General features: G+C 48.6%; 1 long non-coding RNA gene across 1 annotated transcript; it reads left to right on the forward strand.

The window, feature by feature from the left end:
• The first annotated feature begins 9,817 nt into the window (after positions 1-9,817).
• On the forward strand, positions 9,818-11,389 carry LOC139438544 (uncharacterized). Its single transcript, XR_011648220.1, has 3 exons — positions 9,818-10,044; positions 10,506-10,601; positions 11,222-11,389. It is a non-coding gene; the product is annotated as an uncharacterized lncRNA (long non-coding RNA).
• The last annotated feature ends 829 nt before the right edge of the window (positions 11,390-12,218 follow it).

A 12,218-nucleotide genomic window follows, 5' to 3' on the forward strand; every position in this document is an offset into this window, starting at 1 on the left:
TGTGCGAAAAAGTTCAGCCTGCCCAGGAGTGGTGCCATGCACACGGAGAGCTGACACAGCAAGACGACACAACAAAAAGAGACACAGATTCCCGGTTCCAATGACAAGAATGCAAGCAAACTCAGAAGAACACACAATGAATGGACACAGAGAACAGACAATGGGTATGGGGGAAGGGAAGGGAAGAGAAGTATATTTAAAAGCTTTCTAAAAAATTAATAAATAAATAAATGATAATAACATAAAAAAAAAAGAATCAACTCAAAATGGATACAAAGACCTAAATATAAAAGCAAGTACCAATAAACTACTAGAAGAAAATGTAGGGAAGCATCTTAAAAACCTTGTGTTATGTGGTGGTTTCTTGGACCTTACACCCAAAGCACAAACATCAAAAGAGAAATTACATAAATTGGACCTCCTTAAAACTAAACACTTTTGCACCTCCCAGGACTTTGTCAAAAGGGGGAAAAGGCAGCCAATTCAATGGAAGAAGATACTTAGTAATCACATGTCCCATAAGGGTTTAATATCCCAGATATAGAGAGATGTTTCAACTCAACAATAAAAAGACAAATGACGCAAAAGACATGAATAGACATTTGTTGAAAGAAGAAATACAAATGCAAAAAAGCACATGAAAAAATATTCAACATCATTAATGATTAGGGAAATGCAAATCACGACGAGATATCATTTCACAGCTATCAGAAGGGCCACTATTAAAAAGTCAGAGAACTACAAGTGTTGGGGAGGATGTGGAAAGACAGGAACATTTATTCACTATTGGTAGGAATGCAGAATGCTACGGCCACTGTGCACGACTGTTTGGCAGTTCCTAGAGAAGTGGAATATAGATTCGCCACGTGATCCTGCACCACTACTACTGGGTACATTCCTGGAAGAACTGAGAACAGTGATATCAACAGAAATCTGCACACCTACCTTCATAGTGGCGTTATTCTCAATTGCCAAAACCTGGAAACAGCCCACATGTCCAACAGCTGATGAACAGATAAACTGTGTTGTATTCACAGGACGGAAGATCATGCAGTGCTAAGAAGAAATAAAGTCATCAACCACAGGACAACGGGAATGCACCTGGAGGACAGGATGGTGAGTGAAGCACATCCCAGGCAACAGCAAAAAGATATTTGTATTTTTTTTCCAGTTGTGGCTGTCAGGCACTTGCCCTGATAAAAAAAACTGTGGTGTATTGACATGATGGAACATTATGCGGGCAGTAAGAAGAAATGACGTCATAAAGCATATGACAACGTGGATGAATCTAGAGGACGTTATGTTGAGGGAAGCCAGCCGGACACAAAAGGACAAATACTATATGAGCAAGTTACCATTGACCAAATATATTCTGTAATATATTGTATGATTGAAAAAAAGTGTATATGTATGCAATATATTTTAGAAATGTATGATTTTATCCAACAGGGTTTTCTTTTTAAAATATTCTTTATATATTCTATTATGAAATGTAAAAAATGAAGTAAAAAATAAAGTGAGGTTACACTAAAGAGTTGAGCATTGGAGACTTTAAACTTTGTTACTTAAGAAAAAGATGTAACAAACAAGAGAGAGTATTCAAACGTTATTTTTCAGCATAGTAAAACCAAGTGTGAAATATGACTATGGATAAAACTGCAGCTATGACTGTTCTCTTTGAAATTGAACAAATGTATGTTAACACTACAAAATGCTGATATTTTATTATCACTTATGCTATCTGAAAGAAACCTGACACAAATTACTACCTACTGCATGTTCCTATTTATATAAAATGTAAATCAGTTTATAAAGATGAAATTACATTTGTGGTTATGTAGGGATGGGGAAGGACTGCTAAGGGGCGTGGTTTTTTTTAAAGTACTAAAAATGCTCTAAAAATTTTTATGGTGATGAATGCACAACATTGTGATTATACTAAAAGTCACTGATTATAAACTTTGGATAGATTGTGTGGTATATGACTATATCTCAATAAAATTCCTAAATACATAAATATAATTGTGCTTCTATTTCCAGCATGGAAATCCATTAGAGTTTTGAAGAATTTTCTTATTACTTTATTTTTCTTCTTATTGAAATAATGAAAATATTCTGATGCTGACTGAGGTAACGATTCACATCAACGCGATTACACCAAATACCATGGGTTGTACACTTTGAATCAACTGTATGCTTCTCTTAAAACATCAATAAAACACTGATTTCCTAAAAACGTATACATGGATCAATAAAAGCAATTTATTAAAAAAGAAAAGAAAAGAAAAGAAAAGAAAAGAAAAGAAAAGAAAAGAAAAGGACTGCTAATCCTCATCCAAAGATTTCACTGCTAAGGTTTTCTTATAAAACCTTTCTGGATTTTCCCACTGAGAGCACATTGTATTCTTCCTCGTCACACTTAGGATCTGCTGAGTGACAGGGCACTAGGAGAACAGCGTGGTCATCTGCATGGAAGTGACAGGGCCCCAGCAGCCCTGCCTGGCTCCCCTTCCAGGAGGCAACCCTGTGAAAACCACCTTCAGAAGTGCAGGGGGAAGTGCAGGGGACAAGAGAAGGGGGTAGGGGTGAGAAGGTCCAGCCATCTGTCCTCCACAATGCGGCTCCACAGCCCTGAGCTGCTTCCCTAGAAGGGGACCAACTCTTCTAAGAGGCTGAGTACAGTAAGCACAGAGGAACTGCCAATCTGTCCTCCACAATGCCTGGCCATTGTACATTCCCACCAGCAGGGAATGAGGGTTCCCCTTCCTCCACATCCTCTCCAACACTTGAAGTCCTTTCGTTTTTAATAGTAGCCAGTCTAATGGGTGTAAGATGGTATCTCACTATAGATTTGATTTGCATTTCCCTTCTAATTATTGATGTTGAGCATCTTTTCATGTGCTTTTTAGCCATTTGTATTTCTTCTTTGGAGAAATGTCTGTTCAAATCTCATGCCCATTTTTTTAAAATGGGTTGTTTGTCTCCTTATTTTGAGATCAAGGATTCCTTTCCATATGCTGGATATTAGGCTCCCTCAGGTATCTGGTTACCAAATATTTCCTTGCATTAGGGAGGCTGCCTTGTCACTTTCTTGAGAAACTTCTTTGAGGTACAAAAGGTTTTAATTTTGAGGAGGTCCCTTTCATCTATTTTTTCTTTTTCTGCTCCTGCTTTGAGTGTGAGGTTCATGAAGCCATTTCCTATCACAAGGTCCTGTAGATTCTTCCTTAGGTTATCTTACAAGGTCTTTATGGTCTTGGCTTTTCTATTTGGATCTTTGATGCACCTTGTGTTGATTTTTATATCAGGTGTTCATCTCTCATTCCTATGCATATGGATATGCAGTTCTCCAAGGCTCATTTGTTGCAGAGGCCGTTCTCTCCCAGTTGATTGGGCTTGGTGCCCTGTCGAATATCAGGTGACTCTATACGTCAGGATCTATATCCCGACTCTCAGTCCAGTTCCATTGGTTAGTATGTCTGTCCTTGTGACAGTATAATGCAGTTTTGACCACTGTAGGTTTGTAGTATGTTTTAACGTCAGGTAGTGCCCTTCCTTGATTTCATTTTCCTTTTTCAATATGTCTGTGACTGTTCAGGGTACCTTGCCCTTCCAAATACATTTCACAGGGAGTATTTCCAAATCAGTAAAAAATGCTGTGTTTATTTTTATTAGGATTGCATTCACCCTGTAGATTATTTCGGGCAGTTTAGACACCTTAATGACGTTTATTCTTCCTATTGATGGACAGGGAATATTTTTCCATTTGTTTACGTCTTCTTTGATTAAAGTGTTGTGTAGATTTCTGTGTTTGTCATTTACATCTTTATTTAAATGTATTCCTAAGTATGTGATGTTTTTATATTATTATTACAAATGACGGTTTATTTCTTGATTTCCTCCTTCTATTGGTCATTATTGGTGTAGGTGTTTGGTTTTTGCACAGGTGTCCGGGGATCAAGCCGGGTAGTAGATGATTGGGTGCCTGTGGCTGTCCGTCAAGGGTAGGACAGGACCCCGTAGGGGCGTGGCGTCCCGGAGCGGGGCGGGAGCTCATTGGCTCAAGCGCTGGCGCCGACGCAGACGCTCCGCCCCTGAAGCCCCGCCCCGTCCCGGGCCGGCGGCCCCTAGAAGAGCTGGCGGCGTGAGGGGCGCACGAGGCCCTGCTGGGTGTTCCGGGGGCGCCGCCCGGGAGCCCGAGGGCGGGGGAGCGTGTGGTCGGCGGGCGTGGGGGCTGCGGGAGCGCTCGGCCCTTGCCCAGGGACCCCGCCCGTGTCCCGCCCGGGTAGCGGTAAGTTTGGGACGGAGTTGGCGTCGGGGCGGGACAGGCGGGCGGGGACCCCCCGGGGCGCGGAGAAGGGGGCGAGGAGCTCCCCGCTGGCGGCGTCCGGGGCGCGGGTCCCGGGAAGTCGTGCGGGGCCCCGGTCCTGCGCGCCCTCAGGGCCTGGTGGGGCCCGGGCGGCGCCTGGCGGGGGCGCTGCTTCCGGGGCGGCGCGGGGCCGGGGGCGGGGGTGCAGTCGAGGGGGCGCGGGGTGCAGTCGGGGTGGGGCGTGGTGCACTCGGGGGGTGGTGCAGGTAGCTGTCGGGGGGGGGGGGGCGCAGGGTGCAGAGGGGGGCGGGCGCAGGTTGCTGTCGGGGTCCTGGCCTGGCGGGACAGTGGTGCCGGGCCCGTGGCACAGTAAGGTCCCGGGGGTTCACGGGAAGGGTGGCCCGCCCTCACCCCCGCCCCTCCTGCGCCCCCCATGGTCCTGAACACCCCCACGGTACCCCGTGTCCCCCCCCAGGGCCCCTCTGGCCCCTGAATGTTGCCCCCAGGGTTCCTCCAGTCCCACAGCGCCTCCTCCTCCCACTTAGTCCCCCCTTGTCCTCACAGTCCCCCTTCCTGCAAGGTCCTACCCCCCCCAACGCTTCCTGTCCTCCCCACTCCCGCCTGTCCCCCCCCCCACTCCCTCCCCCCCACTCTCCCTCCTAACCCCCGCTGTCCCTCTCCACACCAGGTCCCTCCTTGGCTCCCATGGTCCTTCCTGCCCTCACCCCAAAGTCCCTCTTCCCCGTCTACTGTCCCTTTCCCCCAAGACCACCCCCCCGTTGTCCCTCCCCGAACAGGCCGTGCAGCCCCCCCTTGGTCCCTGACCCTCCAAAGTCCCCTCCTTTATCCCCCCCATGAACCAGCCCCCATCCACGGTCCCTCCCCCACACAATGTTTTCTGCCCCCCCAAGGCTCCTGTCCCCCATGGCTCCTCCTGTCCCCCCACTCTCCCTCCTCCTCCCGCAGTCCCTCCTGTCCCCTCCCAGGTCCCTCTTCTTCCCCGCACAGTACCTCCTGTTTCCTGATGGTCCCTCCTGGTGCCCCACGCTCCCTCCATCCTCATGGTTACTCCCACCTCACCAAGGTCCCTCACCCTCAAGTTCTCTCCTGCCCCTTCACAGTCACTCCTGCACCCCTACCTTCCCTTCTCCCCCACAGTCCCTTCCCCCAAGGTCCCTTTAGCCCCCTCACGGCCTCTACTTCCCTCCACGAACCCTCCTGCCCCCCCACAGTATCTCCTCCCCCGCCAAGGTTCCTCCTGTCCCCCCCAGGTCCCTCCTATCCCCCCATGGTCCCTCCTTCCCGCTTACTGTCCCCCCATTGTCCCTCCCCAAACAGGCCATCCTGCCCCTCCCATGAATCACCCCCACACACAGTCCATCCTCCCCACAATCCTTTCTACCCCCACATGGCTCCTCCTGCCCCCCCCTTCCTGCCTCCCCCATGGCCCCTCCTCCCCGGCCAAGGTCCCTCCTATCCCCCCCATGATCCCTCCTCCCCCGCCAAGGTCCCTCCTATCCCCCCATGGTCCCTTCTCCCCCGCCAAGGTCCCTCCTATCCCCCCATGGTCCCTCTTATTCCTCCATGGTCCCTCCTGCTCCCCCCACGCACCTCCTGGTGTGCCATTCTCCCTCCACTCCCACGGCTCCTCCCTCCTCCCCAGGGTTCTTCCCCACCCCCATGGTCCTCCTCGCCCCCGCGGTCCCTCCTACCACCTCCACACTCCCTCGTGCCCCCCACAGTATCACCTCCCCTCGCGGTCCCTGCCTCTGCCTCCCCACAGTTCCTCCCCCACATGGTCCCTCATCCCCCCCACGGTCCCTCCTGCCCTTCCACAGTTCCTCCTCCTCTCCTACGGTCCCTCCTCCCCGTGATTGTCCCCCCACCCACTGTGTCCCCCCCAAAGTCCATCCTCCTCCATGTTCCCTCCTTCCCATGATCCTCCCCAACCCCGGTCCCCCCACATGGTCCCTCCTGTCCCCCCACCGTCTTCCCTTCCTCCACCTTTCCTTCCAGCACTCCCACGGTCCTCCTGTCACCCCACAGTTCCTCCTGTCCTCCCAAAGTCCCTCTTTCTCTCTCCCCCCATGATTCCCCACCCTCAGTGTCCCCTCAAAGTTTGTCCTCCTCATTGGTCCCTCCCGCCTATGGTCTTCCCTGCCCATGGTCCCCTCCAAGGTCCTTTCTCCCCCCACTGTCCCAGCTGCCCACCCCCACATTCCCTCCTTCCCCCTCAGTCCCTCCTGCCTCCCCTTGGTCTCTCCTGCCCCCCCACAGCCCTTCCTGCCCCCCATGATCCCTCCTGCACCCCTGTGGTCCCCCCTCCCCTCCATGGTCCCTTCTCCCTCTCCACAGTCCCCCCTCCCTCCCTGCACTGCCCAGGGTCCCCCATGGTCCACCCCTTGGCCCTGCCCTGCACCCTCCTGGCCCTCCCAGGTCCCTGGGTGCTTCCCCTTTCAGCGCCCCCTTGCCAAGGCCCTACACTTCAGATGGCCCCTGGAGCCAGGCGGAGGCTGCTTCTCCCTCTTCTCCTCCCACCTGGAAAGGCCAGGCTCAGGGACTGGCCTGCAGCAGTGGCTCTTCCAGGGGTCACTGCTGAGGGGGAATTGGGGGCTCCTGGGGAAGGGCTCCTGGGAGGCCCAGGGGGAGCGTGACTGACCCCCGGTGTGTGCCTGCAGGGAGCACAGTGAGTGGGGCCCTCGCGGGAGGGGCCTCTGGGTGCAGGTTTGTGCCCGGCCTGGGAGCTTTGCAGGGACCACCACAGTTTGCGTCTAAAAGTGTGTGTCTGGCCCCAGAGGTCTGCAGGTGCGGCTCCTCCTGCTCTCAGGCATTTGCGTTCTTGGGGTCACAGCCCTGGTGAGTCACTTGAGCCTTTCCTTGTCTGTGTGTCCTGTTTCATTCTTTTCTGGTTTCTGGGATTCCACAGGGCAGGTGAGGGCTGGGTTCTAGGGCCCCCACCACTGTGTCCCCTCCTGGCTGTGGCTGCACTGTAGGCCCAGGACAGCCTCAGCCTTGGCTTCCCTCAGAGCTCCCCCTGGTCCCAGGACACTCTTTCCTTTTGGTGGTGGTGACAGGTTTTCTTAGAAGTGTGGTTTCCTGGAGTAACGCTGGGTGGAAACGGTTGGAGAGCTCTTGCTCAGGTGATAGCTTGCTAGGGCCGGAGGAGGGCAGCTGGCCGGTGGGGGCCACTGGATTTGGGTGCCTGCTAGGACCCTCTGCACAGCCTGGGAAAGGGCGCCTGCTGGCCAGGCCGCCTGCCCGAGGCTGCTGACGGTCCCAGGGGTGTGCTGAGCATTTCCAGGGGCTCCAGGAGCCTCTCCTTGGCAGGGGGGTGACCTGGGTGTCTTGGGGACACCACTGTCGCCCTGCTTTGTCTACCAGGAGCAGTCACCCAGCTGGCCTTAAAGGAGCCTGGCTGCAGAGGACGCCTCTGTGCTTACTGTTCTCGGCCTCTTAGAAGAGTTGGTCCCGTTGTAGGGAAGCAGCTCAGGGCTGTGGAGCCGCTGCTCTCACTCAGGACAGATGGCTGGACCTTCTCAGCCCACCCCCTTCTCTTGTCCCCTGCACTTCCCCCTGCACTTCTGAAGGTGGTTTTCACAGGGTTGCCTCCTGGAAGGGGAGCCAGGCAGGGCTGCTGGGGCCCTGTCACTTCCATGCAGATGACCACGCTGTTCTCCTAGTGCCCTGTCACTCAGCAGATCCTAAGTGTGACGAGGAAGAATACAGTGCTACTCTCAGTGGTTTTATAAGAAAACCGTAGCAATGAAATCTTTAGATGAGGATTAGCAGTCCTTTTTGTTTTTTTTTAACAAATTAATTTTATTGATACATGTATGTTTTAACAATTCAGTTTTATTGATATTAAGAAAGCCTACAAGTCATTCAAAGTGTACAATGCATGGTATTTAGTATAATTACATGGATGTGCATTCATTACCTTGGTCATCATTAGAATATTTTCATTATTTCAATAATAAGAAAAATAAACTAATGAGAAAATTCTTCACACCCTCTGTTTGCCTGCTGGATATAACTTCCCTTTCTGGCAGCTCCAGCACAATTATTGATGTATTAAGCAGTTTTATTGAGATATATTCACAACGATATGAACTGTCCAAAGCGTGCCATCAGTGGCTTTTAGTATAATCACAGTGTGGTGCATTCATCGTTATAAAAATTTTTAGAATCTTTTTCAGTACTTTAAAAGGAAAATCTCAAGCCCCTTAGCAGTCATTCCCCAGCCCTATATAACCACTAACCTAACTTCATCTTTATAAACTGATTTACATTTTATATCAGTGGAATCATGCAGTATGTAGTACTTAGAGTCAGGTTTCTTTCCCTTAACATAAGGGACATATTAATATTTTGTAGTGTTAACATACATTTGTTCAATTTCAAAAATTACACTGATATATGCAGTTTTATCCATATTCATATTTCACACGTGATCTTTCCTATGCTAAGAAAGAACCTTTTGGTTACTCTATCTCTTTTGTTACCTCTGTTTCTTGAGCAACAGATCACATTTTAAAGTCTCCAAACTCAACTCTTCGGTGTAACCTCATCTATTTTCTTTTTCTTTTGTGCATTTAATAATTGAATATATAAACAATTTAAAGAAAAGAAAACACTTGAATAAAAACAATACAATTATAAATTGAATATATTGGGTATCTGATAAGTTTTTTCCAATCCTACATTATATTACACGATACGTTTGGTTCATAGTCAACACAACCATATAGTATTTGATCTTTTGTGTCTGGCTTGCTTCCCTCAGCATAATGTCCCCTAGATTCAGCCATGGTGTCATGCGCTTTATGACTTCATTTCTTTTTACTGCTGCATAATGTTCCTTCATGTGAATACACCGCAGTACGTTTATCCATTCATCAACGGATGGACACCCGGGGTGTTCCCAACTTCCGGCGATAGCGAATGATACTGCTTTGAACATGGGTGTGCTGATGTCCGTTTGTGTCCCTGCTATCAGGGCTGTATACCCAGTAGTGATGTTGCAGTGTCATGTGGCAAGTTTATCTTTAACTGCTTTAGTAACTGCCAAACAGTCCTCCACAGGAGCTGTACCACTGTGCTTTCCCACCCACAGTGAGTTAGCGTTCCTGTGTCTCCACGTCCTCTCCAGCACTGTGGTTCTCTGTCTGTGGCAGGATCACTGGAGTGGGATGTCAGGGACGGGATAACGTGGGAGGAAGCCCACCTCGCGTCCATATAAGGCCCATAAATGTACGTTCGTGGGGCATCGCCTCGGTGGATGGAGGTTCAGACGGTAACCGAAGGAATGTCAAATTCCCATCCTGGGGAGCTCTGCCACGTTCTCTAAGACGTCAGCAAGATTCCCCCTAGAGTACAGGGACAATGACTAGTGGAGGAAGATGGTCTCCTGATGGACACTTGATATTGATGACTGTGTGTGCTTATGAACCTTCACACTCGAAATTGAAACTTAGCCTTCTGTTACAGGGTGCCTAAGAGTTGCCTCCTGGGAGCCTCCTCGTTCCTCACGTGCGGCCTCTCTCTAAGCCAAACTCAGCCTATAAATACATTGTCTGTCCCCCAGTGTGGGATATGACTCCAGGGTATGAGACTCCCTGGCACCGAGGGATTACTACCAAGTACCAACTAGCAATGCCACTGGAAAAAGACCTCGACCAAAATGAGGAAAAGATAAAAGAGAAATCAGTTGAGGTGCTAAGAGTCTGCAAAGGGAGGTGAGCCCAGAGGTTATCCCAGGGTTGATGCTTATGCATGTCTCAGCAGGGTCTCTCACTGCCAAAGTCGATGCTACCCCAGAGAGCTGGTGTCCTGAGTGTTCTGAAACATCCAGGCGCTGGAGCCAGGCAGACAGCTCAGGAGTTTGGTGCCCTGCCAGTGGTCCCTACTTTGGAATTTATGGTCCCGCCGAGTGCACTGACTTGGGCCCAGTTGCTTCCCCACACGTGGCTCTTCTGTCCTTCTATTTATGTCTGTAATTAGCACTGAAGTTAGTCCTGTAGAGGCCTGCGTGTCCTCCAGGTAGGTTGTAGACAGGCCTTGGTGGGCTGCTTCCAAGGGCAGCGTGGTGGGGAGGTGCCTGAGATTAGATAGGTAGAGGTGCAGGTCTGTTGATGGATGCAGCGCCTTTTGTTATCCATGCTCCAGCTCATAGACGTGTGTGTTTTTTTTCCTCCAGTTTTGGCTGCCGTACAGTTGCTCTAGGAATCATTGCACGGATACAGTTTCGTTTGTTTAGGAAAGACTTTTTGGAGTGGAGTCAGGATGAATTACGGTAAGTTCACATTTTTAAGAAACTGACAAAATGTTTCCCAAAGTGGCAGCACCGTTTTGCATTCTCACCGGAAATGTGTGAGGATTCCAGTTTTTCCACATTTTCTTTAACGGTTGGCATTACGTCTCTTGATTTTAGCCATTTTATTATCTATAGCAGATTTTAGCATGCATTTCCCTAGTGATGAAAAGGATCATACGTTTCTCCTTTGGTAAATGTGTATTCTCGTATTTCTCCCATTTTTAAGTGCTGTTTGCCTTTGTTTTAAAGAAGCATACAGTTCATCCACAGTGCACAATCGGTGGTATTTGGCACAATCACAAAGTCATGAGTTGATCCCCTCAGTCATCATTAGAGCATTTTCGTTAGTTCAATAATAATAATAAATGAAAAAAACAACTAGTAAAATACATCACCTCTTGATCTCTCTGTGCTTCCCCTGCTGTCCGCAGATCCCATTTCTAGGTATTTTTGCACAAATACTTTTTTTCCCTCTATACGTTGATTTATAGTGACATCTTACGTAGATGGAATCATACGTTATGTTACACAGTGCAATTAGGTGAGAGTAGTGCAAGCCTCCTGTATTTGTCCCGTTGTGTCTGGCTTGCTTCACTCAGCATCCCGTCCTCCAGTTCATCCATGTTGTCATCGGGTTCACGACTTGACTTCTTCACACCCCGGCACGATGTTCCTCCGTGTGAATACAGCACAGTGTGTTTCTCCAGTCACCGGCTGATGGACACCCGGGCTGTTTCCGGCTTCTGGCAGTTGGGATAACGGCACTCTGAAGGTAGGTGTGCAGGTGTCTGACATGTCAGTGCTCTCAGTTCTCCTGGGAATATGCCCAGTAGTGCTGTTGCAGGGTCCCGTGGCAAGTCTATATTCAGCTTCTTTAGGAACTGCCCGACAGTCCTCCACCGTGGCTGTGGCCTTCTGCATTCCCACCAACAGTGAATAAGTGTTCCTGTCTTTCCTCATCCTCTCCAACACTTGCACTTCTCTGACTTTTTCATAGTGGCTATTCTGATAGCTGTGAAATCACATCTCATTTTGATTTGCGTTTCTCTAATCATTAATGATGTTGAATATTTTTTCATGTGTTTTTTGCCATTTGTATTTCTTCTTTGGACAAATGTCTATTCATGTCTTTTGCCCATTTTTCTATTGGGTCGTTTGTCTTTTTATTGTTGAGTTGTTACATCTCTCTCTATATCTTGTACATTAATCCCTAATTGGACATGTGGTGTCTAAGTGTTTTCTCCCATTGAATTGGCTGCCTTTTCCCCCGTTTGATAAAGTCCTGGGAGGTGCAAAAGTGTTTAATTTTCAGAAAGTCCCATTTATTTAATTTTTCTTTTGTCGTTTGTGCTTTGGGAGTAAGGTCCAAGAAACCACCACATACTACAAGGTCTTTAAGACATTTCTCTACATTTTCTACTAGTAGTTTTATGGCCCTTTTTTTTTTTTTTACAGAAACAATAAATGTATAATAGTTGTGAACTTAAAAAACATGTAACATCTCACTCTACCACCAGTAACTTGTATTGTTTTTAAACCTTTTAAACTAATGATTAAAGAACATTGTCAAAATATTACTACTAAACAAAGTATTTT

The sequence above is a fragment of the Dasypus novemcinctus genome, unplaced genomic scaffold (genome assembly GCF_030445035.2).
Source record: "Dasypus novemcinctus isolate mDasNov1 unplaced genomic scaffold, mDasNov1.1.hap2 scaffold_315, whole genome shotgun sequence".
Lineage (NCBI taxonomy): Eukaryota > Metazoa > Chordata > Mammalia > Cingulata > Dasypodidae > Dasypus > Dasypus novemcinctus.